Raw genomic sequence first — 23,471 nt, 5'->3', positions numbered from 1 at the left:
TGAGCTTATGTTCCCTTCAATTGACCTCAACACACATTGGTTTCATAGAAGCCACTAGAGTTTGAGACTTTTTGGTGCAGAAGAACAGTAGAAAGGGGGAGGGTGGCCACTGCAACGCAGTTTGTGATCAATCGATGCCTTCCTCAATGCGCTAGATATAGGAATAGTTGGTTTATATTGTTTGGTGGAACCTCACCACCTTATCCACATCCTACCCATAAGCATTGTTAGTTTAGTATCCTTGGTAATTTACGTGCTGAGTCCAAACGACTCACATATATGTTAACAACCCGAGGTGCATGTGTAGGTTTAGGTAATTGAGGAAAATTGATCAATGTGTTGGTTGAGTCCAAAAGTGTAACTGACAACACTGTAATTGAGTGACACTCGCTCTCTCCGCCCTCCTCTTATATGCGCCTTATATCCTCCCCCCACTTGTTACCCTACAAAGGAATAACAGTTCACATCGGCAGATAACATCTTAGAAGGCGAGTACTCCAAATTGAATGCATTAGCCCATTTTTTGCACCAGTTTTTGGTATTATGCAACTAGGGCACGAACGTGAATATAGACGGCAAGTTCAAGCACTGTCTATACATCTACCTCTAGTATCTCGTAGTGTAGAGAAACACACTTCCGTTTATAAAGATTGGGCGGACGCCTTGACAACTTAAGCTGATGCTGACTAGACCTGACTGGAATAGACGTGATCCGATCCCACAGGCAATGGCTCTTACCGGACTGACCATACCGAGACAACCGTGAAGGAAGGGCTCATCCCATGGTGACATTTGAACACTCACGTTCGTTTGCGCTTCGCGTTCCCGCTGGACTCTTTTAACTTTGAAAATGTATCCAACGTGAATGATCACCGATGTGTACAATACTATAAGTCCGTGGGGAGTGCTCACCTGTAGAGTTAGAGGGCTGCGGCGCGAGGACGGATGGGTGATATCTACTACACAACCTTCTTCTCGTAGACGTTGTTGGGCCTCCAAGTGCAGAGGTTCGTAGGACAGTAGCAAATTTCCCTCCAGTGGATGACCTAAGGTTTATCAATCCATGGGAGCATAGAATGAAGATGGTCTCTCTCAAGCAACCCTGCAACCAAATAACAAAGAGTCTTGTGTCCCCAACACACCCAATACAATGGTAAATTGTATAGGTGCACTAGTTCGGCGAAGAGATGGTGATACAAGTGCAATATGGATAGTAGATATAGGATTTTGTAATCTGAAAATATAAAAACAACAAGGTAGCAAGCGATCAAAGTGAGCGTAAACGGTATTGCAATGCAAGGAAACAAGGCCTGGGGTTTATATTTTCACTAGTGCAAGTTCTCTCAACAATAATAACATAATTGGATCATATAACTATCCCTTAACATGCAACAAAGAGTCACTCCAAAGTCACTAATAGCGGAGAACAAACGAAGAGATTATTGTAGGGTACGAAACCACCTCAAAGTTATTCTTTCTGATCGATCTATTCAAGAGTCCGTAGTAAAATAACATGCAGCTATTCTTTTTGTTCGATCTATCATAGAGTTCGTACTAGAATAACACCTTAAGACACAAATCAACCAAAACCCTAACGTCACCTAGATACTCCAATGTCACCTCAAGTATCCGTGGGTATGATTATACGATACGCATCACACAATCTCAGATTCATCTATTCAACCAACACATAGAACTTCAAAGAGTGCCCCAAAGTTTCTACTTGAGAGTCAAGACGAAAACGTGTGCCAACCCCTATGCATAAGTTCACGAGGTCACCGAACCCGCAAGTTGATCACCAAAACATACATCAAGTAAATCACGTGATATCCCATTGTCACCACAGATAAGCACATGCAAGACATACATCAAGTGTTCTCAAATCCTTAAAGACTCAATCCGATAAGATAACTTCAAAGGGAAATTCAATCCATTACAAGAGAGTAGAGGGGGAGAAACATCATAAGATCCAACTATAATAGCAAAGCTCGCGGTACATCAAGATCGTACCACCTCAAGAACATGAGAGAGAGAGATCAAACACATAGCTACTGGTATATACCCTCAGCCCCGAGGGTGAACTACTCCCTCCTTGTCATGGATAGCGTCGGGATGATGAAGATGGCCACCGATGAGGGTTCCCCCCTCCGGCAGGGTGCCAGAACAGGGTCCTGATTGGTTTTTGGTGGCTATAGAGGCTTGCGGCGGCGGAACTCCCGATCCATTCTGTTCCTCGATGTTTTTAGGGTATATGGACATATATAGGCGAAAGAAGTCGGTCAGGGGAGGCACGAGGGGCCCACGAGGGTGGGGTGCGCGCCCAGGGGGTAGGGCACGCCTCCCTGCCTCGTGGCTTCCTCGAAGCGTCCCTGACGTCTACTCCAAGTCTCCTGGATTGCTTCTGTTCCAAAAATAACTCTCCCGAAGGTTTCATTCCGTTTGGACTCCGTTTGATATTCCTTTTCTTCGAAACACTGAAATAGGCATGAAAACAACAATTTGGGATGGGCCTCCGGTTAATAGGTTAGTCCCAAAAAAATATAAAAGTGTTTAGTAAAGCCCATAAACATCCAAAACAGATAATATAATAGCATGAATACTTCATAAATTATAGATACGTTGGAGACGTATCAGCATCCCCAAGATTAATTCCTGCTCGTCCTCGAGTAGGTAAATGATAAAAGAAATAATTTATGAAGTATGAATGCTAGCAGGTGCACAAGTTTGATCAATGATAATTTCAATCACCTTTTCTAGCATCATCATATGTCATAACAGTAGCTCATCTCATAAAACTTTTCATAATCAAGTAAAAAACTATTCACACGTTAAAGTATAGATCATAAACTTTCTTGAAAACTAAAAAACCGTGTTATTAGTCATCAAACAATTACAATTCATCTTATTTTCAGGAAGAGTCTATGTCAGAGGTTTGATTCAGCAAACTTCACATACTCAACTATCATTTAAGTCTTTCACAATTGCTAACACTCACGCGATATTTATGGGTTCAAAGTTTCAATCAGACATAGAGAAAGATAGGGGCTTATAGATTCGCCTCCCAACCTTTTACCTCAAGGGTAATGTCAACAATAATAGTTCATGATGCCTTACATCCAATTGGATATATATATATATCAGGATCTTTCCAACACAATGTGCTTGCCAAAGGATAAAATGTAAAAAGGAAAGGTGAAGATCACCATGACTCTTGCATAAGGTAAAAGACAAGAATAAAAGATAGGCCCATCGCAGAGGAAAGCAGAGGTTGTCATGCGCTTTTATAGTTGGATGCACAAAATCTTAATGCGAAAGAACGTCACTTTATATTGCCACTTGTGATAGGGACCTTTATTATGCAGTCCGTCGCTTTTATTGCTTCCACATCACAAGATCGTATAAAGCTTATTTTCTCCACACTAATAGATCATACATATTTAGAGAGCAATTTTTATTGCATGCATCGATGACAACTTACTTGAAGGATCTTACTCAATCCATAGGTAGGTATGGTAGAGTCTCATGGCAATACTAGTTTAAGGGATTTTTGGAAGCACAAGTAGTATCTCTACTTGGTGCAAAGAATTTGGATAGCATGAGGGGGAAAGGCAAGCTCAGCATGTTGGATTATCCATGGCAATATACTTTATTTCGGATATAAGAAAACATAACCCATTATGTTGTCTTCCTTGTCCAACATCAACCTTTTAGCATGTCATATTTTAATGAGTGCTCCCAATTACAAAAGATGTCCAAGATAGTATATTTATATGTGAAATCTCTCTTCCCTCAATATTCTTTCATGAATTGTTCAAGTGATCAATACAATGTTTGCTAACCTTCAATAAATTTACCACCTCTACTTCTTATATGTGAAGTCATTACTCCCCAAGGGATAAGCATATGAAACATGTATAATTTCAGATTTATTATATTCAATTAATTCAACCATTTACTCATAGGATATAAGTGAAGCACACGAGTAAATGACAAACTACTCCAAAAAGATATAAGTGAAGATCAATGAGTAGTTAAATAATTATGTAGCTATGTGAAGACTCTCCCATTTAGGAATTTCAGATCTTGATATTTTATTCAAACAGCATGCAAAACAAAATAAAATGATATTCTAAGAATAGCAAACATCATGTGAAGAAGCAAAAACTTAGGATCAACCGATACTAACTGATAGTTGTCGAAGAAGAAAGGTAGGATGCCAACCGGGGCATCCCCAAGCTTACACGCTTGAGACTTCTCACTACAACAACAAAAACCCCATATAACAATGCATATCTACCAACGAATCTGGACTATGTGTTGTTTGGTCAACCTCCCACCTACCACCTCGCATGACTTGCTAACCTCTCCCCGTACCCACCTTCACATCTACAGAAAAAAATCACATTATCTCTAACTCCCCCTTTAGAAGTAGCTCACCAGCCAAATCTTATTTCTCTGTGACCACAACGCCGCCGCCTCTAAATCTGGCGAGCTACGGCGCTCTACTGCGTCGCCGCTCATCGGATCGGCTACTTCTCACCACTTTTCTGCGATCCCGAACCATGGCGACGTCCTCCGCTCTCCTACGTGCGGCCAGCAGAAATCCTAGTTGCCACAGACCACGCCTCCTCTGGTTTGTCGCCCTACTAATCCGTGCCAAATTGCCGCATGTGCGGCTGCCGGTCGGCCTTGGCGGTGCTGCTCCACCTTGGCTACCTCGACTCCGACGTCTGCCGGTTCAGTAAGCCACTCCTCCCCTGACCCTCTCTTCTCTTACCTATCTTGTTTTCTGTCTGGTAGACCATGGCGGATTCTTTGCCGGTCATCGTGACGACGATCTGCGCTAACCTGATCAGTCAGCCTGATCCGCCGCCGCTGGCGCTGGCTTGCACCGGTATACATATCACTCCACTTCGTAAATCAGAGGATGCCTAGCCATGATGGTTTGTCCCTCCCCTTTTCATTCCCGCCTTTGAGACAGTGTAATTGTGAGTGTTTACTTCTACCTCTATCCCTCACTCATACTACTGCCACCATGTGCAACACCGAAGACATGCATGGACTACCAGAGCAAGGATCTAGTCGGCACGTCATCAGCCCCTCCGTTCATCCAGCCAATGTATGGGACAACTACCAACTCCCTCCAATCATAAATCAAAGCTGCATATGCCCACTTAACCCCCTCGGATAGGCGTACACACTAGACTAGAGCTTGGAATCGTAATTTATTCTATTCTTTTGATGCTTAATAGTAGAGTGGTGTTGTTTGGTTCAACTTGTTTTGGCCTCAGATCTGCTACAGAAAACCGTTGAGAGCCGTGAATTACAAAATGGATTGCTTCTGCAAGTTTACTTCAGTTGAATTATAGCTTCTTAATATTTTGCATGCTAATGCCTACTCATGCTGATGCAGTCGTGCAATCAGGGAAATTGTTAATGCAAACTAATGTACACAGAAAACTAACACATGGTACTGCTTTCAAACAGTGTGTAATTGATACATTTATTTTTATGTTTGGAATGACTAATTCGTTGGGATAGTCTAATGAGTTGTTCTCAGTCAAAGAAAGTTTTTCTAGAATGAATCTGCTATTTTAGTTCATTTGGCGATTGATTAGTTTTGTGTGTGATTGATGATGCTTAGTGCCTAGTTGAGTAAATCACTATATTCATGAGGTAAATTGTGTTTTTTTATTACGCTCAAAATCATTGGTAAATTTGAGATGAACAGAGAGAAAAAATTCTGCTAATGCCTAAGAATTACTGCTAATCCTAGCACCGAGGTGATGTGCATCATATATCTTAGCACCCAGGAGTAGTTAGTACCGACTAAAACTATGTACTTTGAATATGCAGCAGCAGAGATGCATTAATGGGTGCATAAATTATGTTAGTACTCTCCTTGTGAATGGCCGGTGCATAGATGGGTGCTTCAGAGCTCTATATTGCATTTTCAGTTTAACTGTCTACGAAAGGTGCTTATAATATAGGAAGCATTTTAGAAAGAAGTTATATCATGAGTTGCATTGACTGAGACTTCTATGGATCAGGATAGCACATTTGGGTTCCTTTCAGACTTGCCTGGAGGAACTGGTGACAAAATACACAGAAACCTAGTTTGTTATTTACATGGACTGTATTCCCAAATACACAGGTAGGAATATACGTACAATACTGGTGTACAACGACAATGCTGTCAAAGGGACTTGTGTCGGTCTGCAGAAGTTCGATGGAACAAAATGTACACCTAAATGTAAGTTACACAATCAGTTTCATTATATTAGTTCTAGTTTTCTTTTTGTGAGGTTAGTTCAAGTTATCTTCTTTATTTAGATGTTTGGAGAAAAAGAGAACATTGTGTGTGTTTGTATCTTAAAGTTGCAATTACCCAGCGGAGCATACAATTTACATTTTTTGTGTATATTACAATGAAATGTGACCATAATCTTTGACCTTAGGATGATAATTTTCTTTTTGTGCCAAGAGAGAAACATGTTTATTACGACATGCACGTCTACAATGCTCGATATATGGTCCTGATGTATGTTTGGCTTGCGACATGTGAAAAAGAAAAGAAAAAGATCACGGAAACAAATTTTGAGATGAGTGCCTAATACAGTGGGATTCCTAGTACTGATTTAAGCATTGTTACACTTAAATCAAGTCTCATATGGGAATAAGAAAAGACAAGGATTTTTGTTGATCATTCAGATTAAACTAGACCGATGTGAGCCTTCAACAAAGGATCAACTCCAGAATAAGTGTTACATGCGGGCTTCCATTTCTATATGCTAAATTTATTTCAGTTGTTACGTTGGCCTTTGCCAATCAGACCGAATACTGAGTGATGGGCAGGGTGGTGATCATCTCGTAACAATGTCATTGAAGGTTATCGAGCAGAATGAATCGTGGGAAGACGAAGAAGGTACTGACTAAAACTTAAACATGGCCTTCAACCTTTGTATGTTTCTCCTTTTTAATTGCTCTATTGACCTGATTTTTTTCTCTAATGTTACTTTACTCATTCATGGCAGTTCTTTGTTGCCGAAGATTGCCAAGATGAATGGATGTTGTTGAATGCAAGGTGGAGAATGGGATGCTACCAGATAGTTTTATGTCTACAGTGTAGTATGTCATTTTCATGGTCAATGTATAGAAAATCATGTATGTACTGTTTGGATTGTGTTCCATGTAATACAACCGAGTTGATTTAATATATGAAGTATTTCTGTTCACTGGATCACTGCTCCTGTGCACTATCGGTATTGGTCTAGCAATTGTTGTTCGCAATATATAAAATAGTACCTCATGCTATCTAACAATGCATAGAAGCGTATATTATGTCAGCTTGAAAATTAGTTCGTGTAGGTTAGCCACCAAAGCATACGAAGCGTTGTTATGCTCCAAATATATACATTGCTACATTGCAACACATCTTCACGTGGTTTACCAACGCAATTATATATGTTGTTGTAGAACCTTGCAACGCCACCAACGGCAACGCATAATAATCCGTTGATGTAGACCTTAGCAACGGTTATATGGATATACGACAACGCATCAATGTGTTGCTGAAGGGGTGTTCCTCTTGTAGTGTCTTGAAATATTATCTTGGGATACCTTAATCATCCCCAAGCTTGAGCTTTTTTGTCTCCTTAATTCCTCTCATATCACGGTCTCCCTAAATCTCAAAAGCTTCATCCACACAAAACTCAACAAGGACTTGTGGGATAAGTTAGTATAAACCAATGCAAAAACCTTATCATACTCTAATGTAGCAAATCACTAACATTATTACTCAACATTGCATACTAAATGCCTCTGCTTATTTAATAGTCCTATCCTCAAATAGAATCATTAAAGAAGCAAACATATGCAAACAATGCAAACATAATAGCAATCTGCCTAAACAGGACAGCCTGTAAAGAATGCAGCAAGATCCATACTTCCCTAGATCTAAAAATTATGAACGAAAATTCCCACTGTAGTAAACTTATCAGATCTTATTATGCAAAAGGTTTCAACATTTTATCACATTCTGACTTTTCTAAGGAATTTTTGCAACAGCGGTAAACTTTCTGTTTTGAAACAGCAACATGTAGACTTGTAAAATAGGCATAGTAAAGGCTATCAATGCCACTTTTATTGAAATAAAAGATGCAAAACATTGTTCTAAATAACAGCAAGCAAATCCTAACAAAATAAATTGACGCTCCAAGCAAAACACATATCATGTGGTGAATAAAAATATAACTCCAAGTAAAGTTACCGATGAACGAAGACGAAAGAGGGGATGCCTTCCGGGGCATCCCCAAGCTTAGGCTCTTGCCACTCCTTATTTCATAGTCCATCGAATCTTTACCCAAAACTTGAAAACTTCACAACACAAAACTTAACAAAAAACTCGTAAGCTCCGTTAGTATAAGAAAATAAATCACCACTTAGGTACTGTTGTGAACTCATTCTAAATTCATATTGGTGTAATATCTACTGTATTTCAACTTCTATATGGTTCATACCCTCCGGTACTACTCATAGATTCATTAAAATAAGCAAACAACACATAGAAAACAGAATCTGTCAAAAACAGAACAGTCTGTTGTAATCTGTATAAAACGTATACTTCTGGAAGACCTAAAATTCTGAAATAAATTGGTGGACCTGAGGAATTTGTCTATTAATCATCTGCAAAAAGAATCAACTAAATAGCACTCTCCAGTAAAAAGTTGTAGCTAATCTCGTGAGCGCTAAAGTTTCTGTTTTTTACAGCAAGATCAAAAAGACTTCACCCAAGTCTTCCCAAAGGTTCTACTTGGCACAAACACTAATTAAAACATAAAAACACATCTAACCAGAGGCTAGATGAATTATTTATTGCTAAACAGGAGCAAAAAGCAAGGAACAAAAATAAAATTGGGTTGCCTACCAACAAGCGCTAACGTTTAACGCCCCTAGCTAGGCATGATGATTTCAATGATGCTCATATAAAAGATAAGAATTGAAACATAAAGAGAGCATCATGAAGAATATGACTAGCACATTTAAGTCTAACCCACTTCCTATGCATAGTGATTTTGTGAGCAAACAACTTATGGGAACAATAATCAACTAGCATAGGAAGACAAAACAAGCATAACTTCAAAATTTTAAGCACATAGAGAGGAAACTTGATATTATTGAAATTCCTACAAGCAAATATTCCTCACTCATAATAATTTTCAGTAGCATCATGAATGAATTCCACAATATAACCAGCACCTAAAGCATTCTTTTCATGATCTACAAGTATAGAAAATTTATTACTCTCCACATAAGCAAAATTCGTCTCATTCGGAATAGTAGTGGGAGCAAACTCAACAAAATAACTATCATGTGAAGCATAATCCAATTAAAAATTAAAATCATGACGACAAGTTTCATGGTTATCTTTATTCTTTATAGCATACGTGTCATCACAATAATCATCATAAATAGGAGGCATGATTTCATCATAATAAATTTTCTCATCAAAACTTGGGGGACTAAACATATCATCTTCATCAAACATAGCATCCCCAAGCTTGTGGCTTTGCATATCATTAGCATCATGGGTATTCAAAGAATTCATACTAACAACATTGCAATCATGCTCATCATTCACGTATTTTATGCCAAGCATTCTATGTAATTCTTCTTCTAGTACTTGAGCACAATTTTCCTTCCCATCATTTTCACGAAAGACATTAAAAAGATGAAGCATATGAGGCACCCTTAATTCCATTTTTTTGTAGTTTTCTTTTATAAACTAAACTAGTGATAAAACAAGAAACAAAAAGATTCGATTACAAGATCTAAAAATATACCTTCAAGCACTAACCTCCCCGGCAACGGCGCCAGAAACTGCTTGATGTCTACTACACAACCTTCTTCTTGTAGACGTTGTTGGGCCTCCAAGTGCAGAGGTTTGTAGGACAGTAGCAAATTTCCCTCAAGTGGATGACCTAAGGTTTATCAATCCGTGGGAGCCGTAGGATGAAGATGGTCTCTCTCAAGCAACCCTGCAACCAAATAACAAAGAGTCTTGTGTCCCCAACACACCCAATACAATGGTAATTGTATAGGTGCACTAGTTCGGCGAAGAGATGGTGATACAAGTGCAATATGGATAGTAGATATAGGGTTTTGTAATCTGAAAATAAAAAAACAGCAAGGTAGCAAGCGATAAAAGTGAGCGTAAACGGTATTGCAATGCTAGGAAACAAGGCCTAGGGTTCATACTTTCACTAGTGCAAGTTCTCTCAACAATAATAACATAATTGGATCATATAACTATCCCTCAACATGCAACAAAGAGTCACTCCAAAGTCACTAATAGCGGAGCAAACGAAGAGATTATTGTAGGGTACGAAACCACCTCAAAGTTATTCTTTCTGATCGATCTATTCAAGAGTCCGTAGTAAAATAACATGAAGCTATTCTTTCCGTTCGATCTATCATAGAGTTCGTACTAGAATAACACCTTAAGACACAAATCAACCAAAACCCTAATGTCACCTAGATACTCCAATGTCACCTCAAGTATCCGTGGGTATGATTATACGATATGCATCACACAATCTCAGATTCATCTATTCAACCAACACATAGAACTTCAAAGAGTGCCCCAAAGTTTCTACCGGAGAGTCAAGACGAAAACGTGTGCCAACCCCTATGCATAAGTTCACGAGGTCACGGAACCCGCAAGTTGATCACCAAAACATACATCAAGTGAATCACGTGATATCCCATTGTCACCACAGATAAGCACATGCAAGACATACATCAAGTGTTCTCAAATCCTTAAAGACTCAATTCGATAAGATAACTTCAAAGGGAAAACTCAATCCATTACAAGAGAGTAGAGGGCGAGAAACATCATAAGATCCAATTATAATAGCAAAGCTCGCGGTACATCAAGATCGTACCACCTCAAGAACACGAGAGAGAGTGATCAAACACATAGCTACTGGTACATACCCTCAGCCCCGAGGGTGAACTACTCCCTCCTCGTCATGGATAGCGTCGGGATGATGAAGGTTTCATTCCATTTGGACTCCGTTTGATATTCCTTTTCTTCGAAACACTGAAATAGGCATGAAAACAGCAATTTGGGCCGGGCCTCCGGTTAATAGGTTAGTCCCAAAAAATAATATAAAAGTGTTTAGTAAAGCCCATAAACATCGAAAATAGATAATATAATAGCATGAATACTTCATAAATTATAGATACGTTGGAGACGTATCAATGGGCGGGGTGCCATGGAAGTTGGGACCGTGGGTGCTCGGTGGCAGCATCAGTTTCTCCGTCTCTGCCTGCGTGTCGACGCCTTTGCCACCGCGTGGTTCTTGATCTTGAGGGAGACCTGACGACACACCTTGTTGGTGGTCAGCTTCTCTGCCTCTGGACCTGCACCAGACACTGCGGCTATTACCTAAGCTGCTGTTGCTCCTTCTTTGGCTGCCACTACAAGAAAATTAAGATACCGTGACGAAAATCCTGATGACGATGGTTGAGAACATCACAAAAATTCCTAATATGTGACATTTTGTAAGTGGCGTCACTTATTATAGCAAATCGGTGATGTTTAATGTCACTGAATCACACAGCCGTTGAGCCTCACCTGGCTACCAATTTCTGTGACGGTTCGGTAATTTTCATGATGGGTCTACTAGAGTCACGAATATTAACGAATGTGTGCCGTTCTTTACTTCGTCATGTAATGTCTAGCAGTGGGGCCTACCACAACCGCGTCACGAGTTATTGAGTGGTAGGACCCACGTGACGGTCTTTGTAATGGGACTCGCCCGAGTTTCTTCATATGTTTTTGAACACTTAACTTATTTTATTTTGTCTAATGGAAGTAAATAGTGGTGGGGACGAAAGTTATTTTGTGTTTTCGTGAACTGGTGCCCATGGCGCTATAGTTGTTTCGTTCTATCTCAAGAAAATGGAAATAAGAGTGGATGAATTTTTTTGGTATGGATGTTCCTGAGATGATGCATATGGCTCTTTTTTCGTTTTATCTCAAAATTTCACATTTGATGAATTTCAGGCCATTTATCTGATATATTTCAGCATTGGCCTATATACGTGTCATACAAATGTCTCTATAAGTTCACATCTTTGAGTACAGACTCTTATAACATTACTATTTGAAAACAATCAGTCCTTGTTGCCACTTTGAAGTACTTATTTTGTTTTTTTATTTTCATAATTATAAGGTCGCTATGTACAACTTTGCACATATATTTAGGTAGAGTTCTTCCAAAAAAAATTGCATGGAAAAAACCACATCATAATGTTTTTGTACGAGTTACACCGCTGTTTAAATCATTTGCCATCTCATTTACATACTGCTGTATTTAACTCGAAAATAAACCATTCCCTTTCCACTAAAAAACACTTTTCGCTCCACTTTCCTAAATTTTTGCCGCATCCAATTAATTACGCCCTTATTTTTTCAGCTGCGCGGAACCAACTCCCTCCAATTTCTATCCCCATCTCCACCCCCTCTACCCCACGACTGCATCTAGCGGCGAGATTTGAGGATCACGCCGCCCGGTGCACCCTGCGGCACCAGCCGCGTAATCCTTCTCCAATGACGGCTGCTCGCCCGCCCTCCCATCAAGCCCCGGCCGCCGCGCTCGCTCTCCACAAGGAACGGCCGCCACGCCTCGCCGGCCAAGATCGGATCCGCCAACCCGCGACATCGAAGTCGCCAGCCTCTACATGCAACATCATAGCCGCTCGCATCATCCTCACCATCGCCCACTCCAGCGCCTTCCCCAGCTTCCTTTCCTACCTCGTGCTTTACCAAGATCTGGACGTTTCCTCACCACCCCTCCATCAGCCACTACTTGAGATTAGATGCTGATTTAGAAGTTTGGTTTCGTCCAGTGACCAACAAGATGGCGGCGGCTGGAGACAACAGGTTTGGAAGAGGCAACCCGATGATGCAGTGAGGCTAGGGGATGGGTGAGAAACTCTGCAAGGAACCCCGCTGCAATACCATTAGATCTGGTCCCCTTCCAACTATTCGAGGGTATATTTCGCTGCTTCCTTATTTCTTCCATAATTTCTGGATGTAAGATTTGTGATCTGTAATTTGATTGTTCTAACCACCTATTTAAGATCTCCTTTTCCTAGTTGCAGTTCATCTAGATAAGGAGTAAGATCAATGCCCTTTGCTCTTCTCAAAGGTATGGTTTATACGTATATGTTCCTCCCTGTCTCTAAATTTCTAAAATGAATAATTTCAAGTCATGTTTCCCCTTTAAGCTGCAAGATCATGCAGTCTCCAGAACATTTAATATGTGACTAGACTCTACGTTCAGAGTATTAACATTTAACAATGAAACTGTACTAGGAATTGCCTTCTATTAGTAGTTATGGACAATAAATTAATATTCTGTGATAAAAGTTAACAAGCTAAAGATATGTTGAGGGCTCCTATCATGGGCTAATACTGCTCGGTGAAAGAGAAGATGATTTTGGTATTCTGTAATATTTTTTCTCCATGTGAACACTTGTCAGTAAATTTTTTGTCTTCTCTGTTTTATTCTGTAAACGTAGGTGCATTAGTCGACGCTTACTGTAGGTAGAAGATTGGGTTTGCAATATTAAGATAATCTTATCGGCCTTGCTATGTTGGTACAGTCTGAAGCTTGTTCTTTTTACTACTTGCTTCTCCACTTTCTATTTGCATACAATGCAATACTGGATAATTCCTTACCAGCTGGTTGTGTACGCCTAACATTTAAGCTCATCGTGTACTTCCTTTGCCCATAACTTAAATTTTTATTTCTTATATTTAGATTGAGGAAGCATCGTACAACAGCAGTGCGAGTACACAATTAGCTGTAGCTGCAGAAGAAGATGTGTAAGCACACAACCAATTCAAATAGTGTAGTTTACAGTACTAGTTCTAGTTGCTTATGGCACTTAGTTGTACATATGGTGATGATCTACCAAATTCATAGCATGTTCGAATCAATTCAGAGATGAGAAAACACACACTTAATAAGAATAAGGTTGCCTACTATGGTTGGGTGATGACCTTTGGATATTGCATCGTTTTGAGATTGTTCAATATATCGAATGGATGTCACTCCTTACTAAAGAAACATTTTTGTGTTTTGCTCTGTGATTTTGTAGTACATTACTAATCTATTTTTTTGTGATGTGCTGATCTAAACTTCTGTAGTAACCAAAGCGTCAAACAACTATACTTATGCAACTAACTATGAAATATCTTCAGTAGATCACTATAGTGCATTACCATCTGCTGCCGTAGTGCCCTCACTAGTCATTCAGATGCTACTTAAACTATAAGTGGCACACTAGTTAAAAGTGCAACAGTGATCTATGTAAAATATTTTGACTGACAATGTTTTATACAAGTTTGTGTCTTCTTGTTCCGCTAACCTAACTTAATGTTTTATTGACCCATCCACATACCCGCAAATCTTGTTAATAATGTACTTAGATTCATAATTCGATAGATTGTAAGTTTCTTAGTGGTACTCTTATACCTTGTTATCTATATGTTTTCATCTCATTAAGGTGCAAGATGTTGTTATGTTTCATCAATTTATAGGCACCAGGAGGATTTAGCCGCGAGACATGAAGCACAAGATAGAGAATTTGAAGAGATGCAAAGAAGAGCCAACAAGAGAAGAATAAGCCTGGCAAAAGAAGCAACATGAGATGGATAACCGATTGGATTTCTTTTAAGGGCTCAAGCAACTCAGCAAGCAAATCAGTCCAACCTGATGGTGCATGAAGGCCATCATTTTGTGAAAGAAAGATAGTTATTTAATCATACATTGCAGTCATCAGGACAACATAAGTGGTCTTTTAGTTATGTAAATATTACTTTTCGTCTTATTTATTCTCGTGTCAAACTTGAGTCTGTGATATTTTTTATTGTCATTTTGTATTTCGAAGATGATTTGGCTGACAGATGGAATATATAATACTATGATTTGTCTTTAATTCCAACTTATAATGCAATTTGGCTCTTAACTTATTTGTATAGTGTGATGTGATGTGAATTAAATACTTTGTGATATGCATTTGCAATATAGTGGATTCGATAATTCATTGCAAATTATTTGAAATTTAATGATGTCGTCTTCATCAATAATGAAAGTAGTGATGCTAGTAGTGGGAATATATTTGCGGGTGTTGATGTGCTGTCACTGAATATGTTATAATATGGCATATTTGCTGAATATGGTATAATATGGCATATTTGCTCCTAACACGTGACATTAATTGCCCGTCATAGAAATAGCAAGTTGTTGACATTCTAGGAAACGTCACCGAAGGTCCCATATTCGGTGACATTATTTTGCGCGCGCCATCACTAGTAGTAATCTGTGACGGGGATTCTGTGACGATGCGTGTGACACCCATAAAACGTCACCCACGGGTAAATTGTGACGTTATTAGCAATTCAATGACATATTTTGGCTCATCACAGTAGGCCTGATCTCTTGTAGTGTGCTTCTCGCCGACATTGGTGTGAGTCTCCTCCACGGATTTTTTCGCCATCATGGAAACCATCTGAGCAACAATAGTATTACACAACAAGGACAACGGCATGACGAGAACTAGATCCACGGTGCAGCCTCACACAGACGATGTCATTGTCTATGTGGGTTACTAACAACTAAACAGTATATTTCTATGTATCTAGCATGCATGTCCAGTAGATGGTTATGAAGATCATATCCGTATGTGTAGACATACTAGAGGTAAATGAGAACAAGGACAATGAGAACTATTAATGGCATTGTTTAGTGTGATGCATTAATGCTTCATGTGATGGATGGATGTCAGTCCTGGCATGGGAAAAAACATGCTTAATGTCTTGGGTGAGTCCAAAAAAGTGTAACTGAGTCATAGAACTGCATGTCACAAGAACCAGTAGAGACCTACGACAATACACACGAGTAGTAATGATCATTACGGATGGTATAGTGAGGAGAATGGACTTGTGTACCAGTGGAGCCAGAGTGTGGCCACCCTGACGCTGGGACCACCGGCGCCTGATGGAGACATCATCTTTGCCACATCTTCCCACACCATCTTGTGGTTCATGTACCTTGTCGAGGACCAACTTCGACTCGGGAGCAGGAGTGTGCGCTGGCAGATTGCGGTAGCTGTGGGAGTGCTTCCTATGGCCTCGCTGGAGCGGCACGGGTGCATCTAGACCTGCGATGTTGTTGCCGCCACAACTGCTGATGTTGGATCCCTGAAAGGTGTGTGTGGCAACGTTGTAGAGCAAGTGACTCACGGGCGCAGAGGGTGAGCACAACTGCCGGCGGGGGAGGAGTGCGACCCAAAGGCTTGAACTTCTTGAGCGAGGTGTAGGCAATGCCGTCAGCGCGAGGCATATGCAAAGAGTGTGAGGGAGTGTGTGTTGACTCACATGCATGATGAGAGTGAAATGGCAGCCAAGAAGGAGGCAAGGAGGAGGATGCTACATGAGATACATTGGTCCGATGAAAGGCTCCTCTCAGTTGAGGCATTCACAGTTTGCTGCTCGGGGCGTCGCGTCTCCTAGCCCCTCCGAACCCAGCCTGGCGACAATGGACATGAACCACATGATGAGGTGGCCAAAATCCCCCTCTCACATGATTTTGCTCTCGGCTTTCTTACTTCTTCCCGTGTCGTGTTATGTGCGGTCGAGTCAGATACTACTTATTAACAATTTGAGCTTATGTTCCTCTCAATTGACCTCAACACACATTGATTTCATAGAAGCCACTAGAGTTTGAGACTTTTTGGTGGAGAAGAACAGTAGAAAGGGGGAGGGTGGCCACCGCAACGCAGTTTGTGATCAATCGATGCCTTCCTCAATGCGCTAGATATAGGAATAGTTGGTTTATATTGCTTGGTGCAACCTCACCACCTTATCCACATCCAACCCATAAGCATTGTTAGTTTAGTATCCTTGGTAATTTACTTGCTGAGTCCAAATGACTCACATATATGTTAACAACCCGAGGTGCATGTGTAGGTTTAGGTAATTGAGGAAAAATGATCAATGTGTTGGTTGAGTCCAAAAGTGTAACTGACAACACTGTAATTGAGTGACGCTCGCTCTCTCCACCCTCCTCTTATATGCGCCCCCACTTGTTAGCCTACAAAGGAATATCAGTTCACATCGACAGATAACGTCTTAGAAGGCGAGTACTCCAAATTGAATGCATTAGCCAATTTTTTGCACCAGTTTTTGGTATTATGCAACTAGGGCACGAAAGTGAATATAGACAGCAAGTTCAAGCATTGTCTATACATTTAGCTCTAGTATCTCGTAGTGTAGAGAAACACACTTCCATTTATAAAGATTGGGCGGACGCCCTGACAACTTAAGCTGATGCTGACTAGACCTGACTGGACTAGACGTGATCCGATCCCACAGGCAATGGCTCTAACCGGACTGACCGTACCGAGACAACCGTGAAGGAAGGGCTCATCCCATGGTGACCTTTGAACACTTCTTTTAACTTTGAAAATGTATCCAATGTGAATGATCACCGATGTGTACAATACTATAAGTCCGCGGGGAGTGCTCACCTGTAGAGTTAGAGGGCTACAGCACGAGGACGGATGGGCGGGGTGCCATGGAAGTTGGGACCGTGGGTGCTTGGTGGCAACATCAGTTTCTCTGTCTCTGCCTGCGTGTCGACGCCTTTGCCACCGCGTGGTTTTTGATCTTGAGGGAGACCTGACGACACACCTTGTTGGTGGTCAGCTTCTCCGCCTCTGGACCTGCACCAGACACTGCGGCTACTACCTAAGCTGTTGCTTCTCCTTCTTTGGCTGCTTCTCGCCGACATTGGTGTGAGTCTCCTCTACGGATTTTATCGCCATCATGGAAACCATCTTAGCAAAAATAGTATTACACAACAAGGACAACGGCATGACGAGAACTCGATCCACGGAGCAGCCTCGCACCGACGATGTCATTGTCTATGTGGGTTACTAACAACTAAGCAGTATATTTCTATGTATCTAGCATGCATGTCCAGTAGATAGTTATGAAGATCATATCCGTATGTGTAGACATACTAAAGGTAAATGAGAACAAGGACAATGAGAACTATTAATGGCATTGTTTAGTGTGATGCATTGATGCTTAATGTGATGGATGTATGTCACTGCTGGCATGGAAAAATACATGCTTAATGTGTTGGGTGAGTCCAAAAAAGTGTAACTGAGTCATAGAACTGCATGTGACAAGAACCAGTAGAGACCTATGACAATACACGCAAGTAGTAATGATCATTACGGATGGTATAGTGAGGAGAAGGGACTTGTGTACCAGTGGAGCCAGAGTGTGGCCACCCTGACGCTGGGACCACCGGCGCCTGATGGAGACATCATCTTTGATGCATCTTCCCACACCACCTTGTGGTTCATGTACCGTGTCGAGGACCAACTTCAATTCGGGAGCGGGAGTGTGCGCTGGCGGCTCGCGGTAGCTGTGGGAGTGCTTCCTATGGCCTCGCTAGAGCGGCACGGGTGCATCTAGCCCTGCGATGTTGTTGCCGCCGCAACTGCTAATGTTGGATCCCTGAAAGGTGTGCGTGGCAACGTTGTAGAGCAAGTGACTCACGGGCGCAGAGGGTGAGCACAACTGCCGGCGGGGGAGGAGTGCGACCCAAAGGCTTGAACTTCTCGAGCGAGGTGCAGGCAATGCCGTCAGCGCGAGGCATATGCAAAGAGTGTGAGGGAGTGTGTGTTGACTCGCGTGCATGATCAGAGTGAAATGGCAGCCAAGAAGGAGGCAAGGAGGAGGATGCTACATGAGATACATTGTTCCGATGAAAGGCTCCTCTCAGTTGAGGCATTCAGAGTTGCTGCTCGGGGCGTTGCGTCTCCCAGCCCCTCCGAACCCAGCCTGGCGACAATGGACATGAACCACATGATGAGGTGGCCAAAATAACTCTCAAAAAAAGATGAGGTGGCCAAAATCCCCCTCTCACATGATTTTGCTCTCGGCTTTCTTACTTCTTCCCGTGTCGTGTTATGTGCGGTCGAGTTAGAATTTTATTTTATTTTGGTTTTCTTTCTTTCGGTGTGCGTGTGTATTTTGCAACAAGCCGGACGATTGGAGCAGGGCCTATCTGGTACCTGACAGCGTCTTCTGATCTGTTCTTGTTTCCGTATTTGCCAACATTTGCTAGTTTGGTTGGCTGGCCCAAATTGGCAAAATCCAGCAAAGAGACCAGTAACCTGATAGGCCCTGCTCCAATTGGCCGACTTGCCGCAAAACATTTAAGCACACCAAACGAAAGGAAACGAAAAGGTAAATTTGTACTATATCTCAGAAAACATGACACGGCAAGAACTAAGAATACCGAGAGCAAAACCACGCCAGAGTGGGATTTCGGCTACCTCATCATGTGATTCATGTCCATTGCCTCCAGTCTGGGTATGGAGTGGCTAGGTGACACGATGTCCCGAACAACAACTGCAAGTGCATAGACTGAGGAGGAGCCTCGCATCGGATCAGCATCTCCCATGTAGTAGCCTCTTTGTTGTCTCCTTCTTCATTGTCGTTTCACTCCAATCACGCAGGTAAGCCAACACACGCTCCCCTCCCACTCTCCCCCCAGGCCTCGCGCTACTGGCATCACCCGCACCTTGCTCGAGCAGCACAAGCCATTGGGTCACGTCCCACACCTGTCGGTAGCGGTGTGCTCACCCTCTGCCCTCGTGAGCCACCATCTCTACAACGTTGCCATGCACACCTTCCAGGCACCCAACTTCGGCTGTTGCGGCGGCAACGGCATCACAGGGCTAGACGCACCCGTGCCATCCAATAGGGCCATATGAAGGCCGCCCGCGCATAATCCCGCACTCGAAGCGGAGATGACCACGCCGAGGTGCGCCACCGGTCGTCCCTCAAGTACTGGAACCACAAGGCTGTGAGGGTGGAAGCAGCCAAGCTGATGCCACCATGCGGCGCCGGTGCTCCCAGCCTCAGCGCGGCCATGCTCTCTCTCCACAGGTAACGTATGCCCTTCCGCCTCGCTATGCCGTCCATACTCATCATTAATACTAGAGACAATCCACTAGAAATATGTGTGCGTGCTTTCTCAGACAAGCAGCACAGAAAAAGAAAAGGATAGGAACAAGTACGTGTGTTTTAGGGTAAAATGTACTACATTGACATCTCTAGCGATAAGGTGCTCCAATGTGGTAGTGCCTAAGAGCAAACGTGCACCATCATTCTTGTTTCAAGCCTGAGTCACTATAAGAAAGTAATCTTTATGATTGAAACCTTCTTTACAGTATGTCCGTGGTTCTAAACACATGATATTATATGCCACTAACACTGTTTACATATAATGGAAAAATGCATTTCACTTCCCTAAAAATAATGGTGTGTATTTCGGGTATCTCATGTGCTCTAGCGAAAGGTAGTGATGTGAATGCAAGCTTGGCTTTATAAGCTAGAGAAGAACCACCCTTTTTGTTATGAATATGTTTAACAAGTATGGTATGATACTACAGGTAAGGATTAATTTCGTGACTTAGTGGAGAATAAGACAAAAGCACAACCACCTCTCAATTGATTAGATCCATCCAAATATCCACCAAAAATAATGCACAATTACCATAAATAAGGATCCATAGATCCCCAAGTAAGATGGGAAGGTATTGCTCAAAGTATAGATATCACGGTAGTGATGCTTCCAGAAGATCATGGCAGAGAGTAAAGTATGGATCTCGCCAAAAACAAAGCTATAAGACTTCCGGAGTCAGAGTAAATCTCTCGTGGGCGATGCTTTGACATGGATCTTGAAGTAGGACGAAGTGTAGATCTTATGTAAACACCAGTAGCTGTCTTCCAAATAGATCAAGTGGTAGAACTCAAATTTTATATCTCACTAGAAGCGATGGTTTGAGATGGACCATGGAGTAGAACAAGAAATTGATCTTATGGAGAAACTAGCATTGATTCGATACTGCAAATTGAAAATAGAGGTAGGTGTGGAAGTATAGATCTTGATGTGAGCGATGCTCTGACGTGTGCCATCATGGCCGAAGAAGAAACTGGGAATGCTTGAAGATAGACCCAAAGAACCGATATTTTTGGAACGAAGGCTCGTGAAGAGCCCGGCTTTGAATTAACAAAGCCATCAACCGGCCAGGAGTTAGATCATAAGACCCAGAGAACGATGACCAAACGCATACAAAGGGGAACGCTGGGAAGCAAACCAAAAGCACGGCCTACAAAATCTAACCTAAGAAAGGAAAATGAAGATTACATCTTGCTAGAAGCAGAGTACTCCACACTAGTATCCTACAAATCAAGGACAGAGCAGCAGGGCATGAGAAAGTCGGCCGCGAAGATGGACATTGCTCCAGGAGCACCTAGGGAAGGAGGGAAAATAACACCTTCCTTATCTGTCACCGAAGAGGGACCCTACCCCCTCGCCATGGCTTGTAGGTGACGTAGTGTCAAGATTTAGAGAAGCTCACCTGAGAACTAGAAGGATGCCACCCTCACATCGCACGATGGACCTAGGGCGACCACCTCGATTTGGGATAAGCCATGTCGGCAACACCGCCACTAACCACACCCAACTAGTCGGAGAAGGAAAGCTTCATGGAGTCAGACGCTGAAGAGGAGGCAGCAGGGAACCAAGCAAAAATGCGAGAGGCAAGGCAGCAAAGCACCACCATTGAGAAGACCCAGGTCTCTCTGGTTTACATGAAGCCACAACCACCGGGAAGGCGAACCCTATCCCCTACCGTCAGGATCGAGAAGCCGCGTCACCAGGGCCGAGAGGCATTCACCGCCACCGGAGAGCACCAACCAGAAGAGACGACGGTGCCTACAACCCACACCGCATCCACACAATCTCGAGACACAAGCAACATCAATCCTGCGCCTACACATCATCCCATCAGAGCCCCTACACCACTGACGATGACTTCAGGAAGTTCACGACGCGCAAGGCGCCGCAGCCGCCAAATCCGCAGGGGATTGTGGGTTTTCACCCTGGCAGGAGGTCGGGGTGGAGAGTTGGGACCTCAGCAGCGCCCCATGGAAGAAAGTGGCGCCCTTGGGCGTCGCCCCCGTCGGGCCGGCCAAGCCGGCCAGGGTTTCCCCCAGGCCGCAAGCTACTCCACCATGCTCACCAACACCGGAGCCAACGAGCGAATCGCACTCCACGGCGTACAGAGCGAGAGAGGCAACAGGGAGGTGGGATCTCGTACCTCCAGATCTGACGCAGATGAGATCTGCACCGCGACCAAAAGTCCACCAATGGCCCACCGCCCTCACGGCCGAGTACGCCGGCGGTCGCAATACGAGGCGTCCTCGCCGGCAGGGGCCGCCGCTCCAGGTACCAATGGCCTTCGAGAGGGATGAAGTGCCGCACTCCCCGCCGCCACCTTGATCGGCGCCTGCGCTAGCTGTCCTGGTGGCCGTCTCCAGTGGCGGCGAGGGAGGAGGAGAGGGTTGGAGGGGTGGTGGCGGCGGCGGAACCCTAGTCGCCCCCAAGTCACCCGGGGGGGCGACGCGAGGGTCGGGAGGGGGGATTCAAGAACCAACATTTAAAGCACTCACCTACCGTACTTTGTTTGACTCGGGAAAACAAGTGTAGTTTGTGAGAGATATTTCTAACACTCACTCTGCATGTGGGTCCTTATATATGTGTAGTACTAGAGATGAGTAAAATATGGTTGTAAATAATAAAGAGGGATTTATATAAGACATGTTAACATATATAGAAAATAGCTCGCATCAAGGCTAAAAGAAGCATCCAATGCATGATTGTGATCAGCTAGAGAAGGGGTACACTTTTGTGAACATTGCCTTTTTGAGGACTCGCCGCTCCCCTCCATAATACATATGCCATCTATATTCAGATTTTACATTGATTAGAGGCTTCACTAATACAGTGGAATATATATTACTAGCGTATTTTTTGTACCCTTTATTCTCATGACATAATGTTTTCCCTTGTAGTTTTATTTAACCTAATCATCAAACAATTTCCTCAAGGTACTAATTTCAAATTATTTTGTGACATTCTTAGCTCAGAGTCTATTGATGATTATCTCACTGCCACCCACCCTCAACTGGAGGGCGACAAGATGCGTTTGGCGCATCTAGAGATGTGTACAGGTAGCATGCATGACGCGGTGTGCTTGCCAGTGCGTGTCCTATTGTCAAATGCATGTGTGGATTCACATGCAACACTAACAGTGTTTGTCAAGAATTGGTGTTTTTTGCCTTTGGACATGACCACTTACGACACGAACTTACAGGTGCAATCCAGGCTAGTTCGGTACTCTTTCCCTCCATAGGGTGTGCGTCCGTCTACCGGCTCTGGAGAAGTTATTTGGGTCTAGTTCGTGACTCGAATATGTTCAAGTAGATCGATCGACACCATGCCTTGCGCCTAACCATATGCATGCTT

The 23,471-nt window shown here is 42.7% G+C and overlaps 2 long non-coding RNA genes across 2 annotated transcripts; one reads left to right on the top strand and one right to left on the bottom strand.

Moving 5' to 3' along the window:
• Nucleotides 1–10,805: 10,805 nt before the first annotated feature.
• Nucleotides 10,806–23,227, bottom strand: LOC141025691 (uncharacterized). Its single transcript, XR_012187906.1, has 2 exons — nucleotides 22,264–23,227; nucleotides 10,806–11,101 (listed from the first exon to the last, which is right to left on the bottom strand). It is a non-coding gene; the product is annotated as an uncharacterized lncRNA (long non-coding RNA).
• Nucleotides 12,584–17,167, top strand: LOC141025688 (uncharacterized). Its single transcript, XR_012187905.1, has 4 exons — nucleotides 12,584–13,060; nucleotides 13,171–13,217; nucleotides 13,833–13,897; nucleotides 14,615–17,167. It is a non-coding gene; the product is annotated as an uncharacterized lncRNA (long non-coding RNA).
• Nucleotides 23,228–23,471: the final 244 nt, after the last annotated feature.

This window comes from Aegilops tauschii, chromosome 1 (assembly GCF_002575655.3).
Source record: "Aegilops tauschii subsp. strangulata cultivar AL8/78 chromosome 1, Aet v6.0, whole genome shotgun sequence".
In the NCBI taxonomy this organism is placed as follows: domain Eukaryota; kingdom Viridiplantae; phylum Streptophyta; class Magnoliopsida; order Poales; family Poaceae; genus Aegilops; species Aegilops tauschii.
The sequence above is the reverse complement of the archived record's forward strand: the minus strand, read 5'-3'. Positions and strand labels throughout refer to the sequence as shown.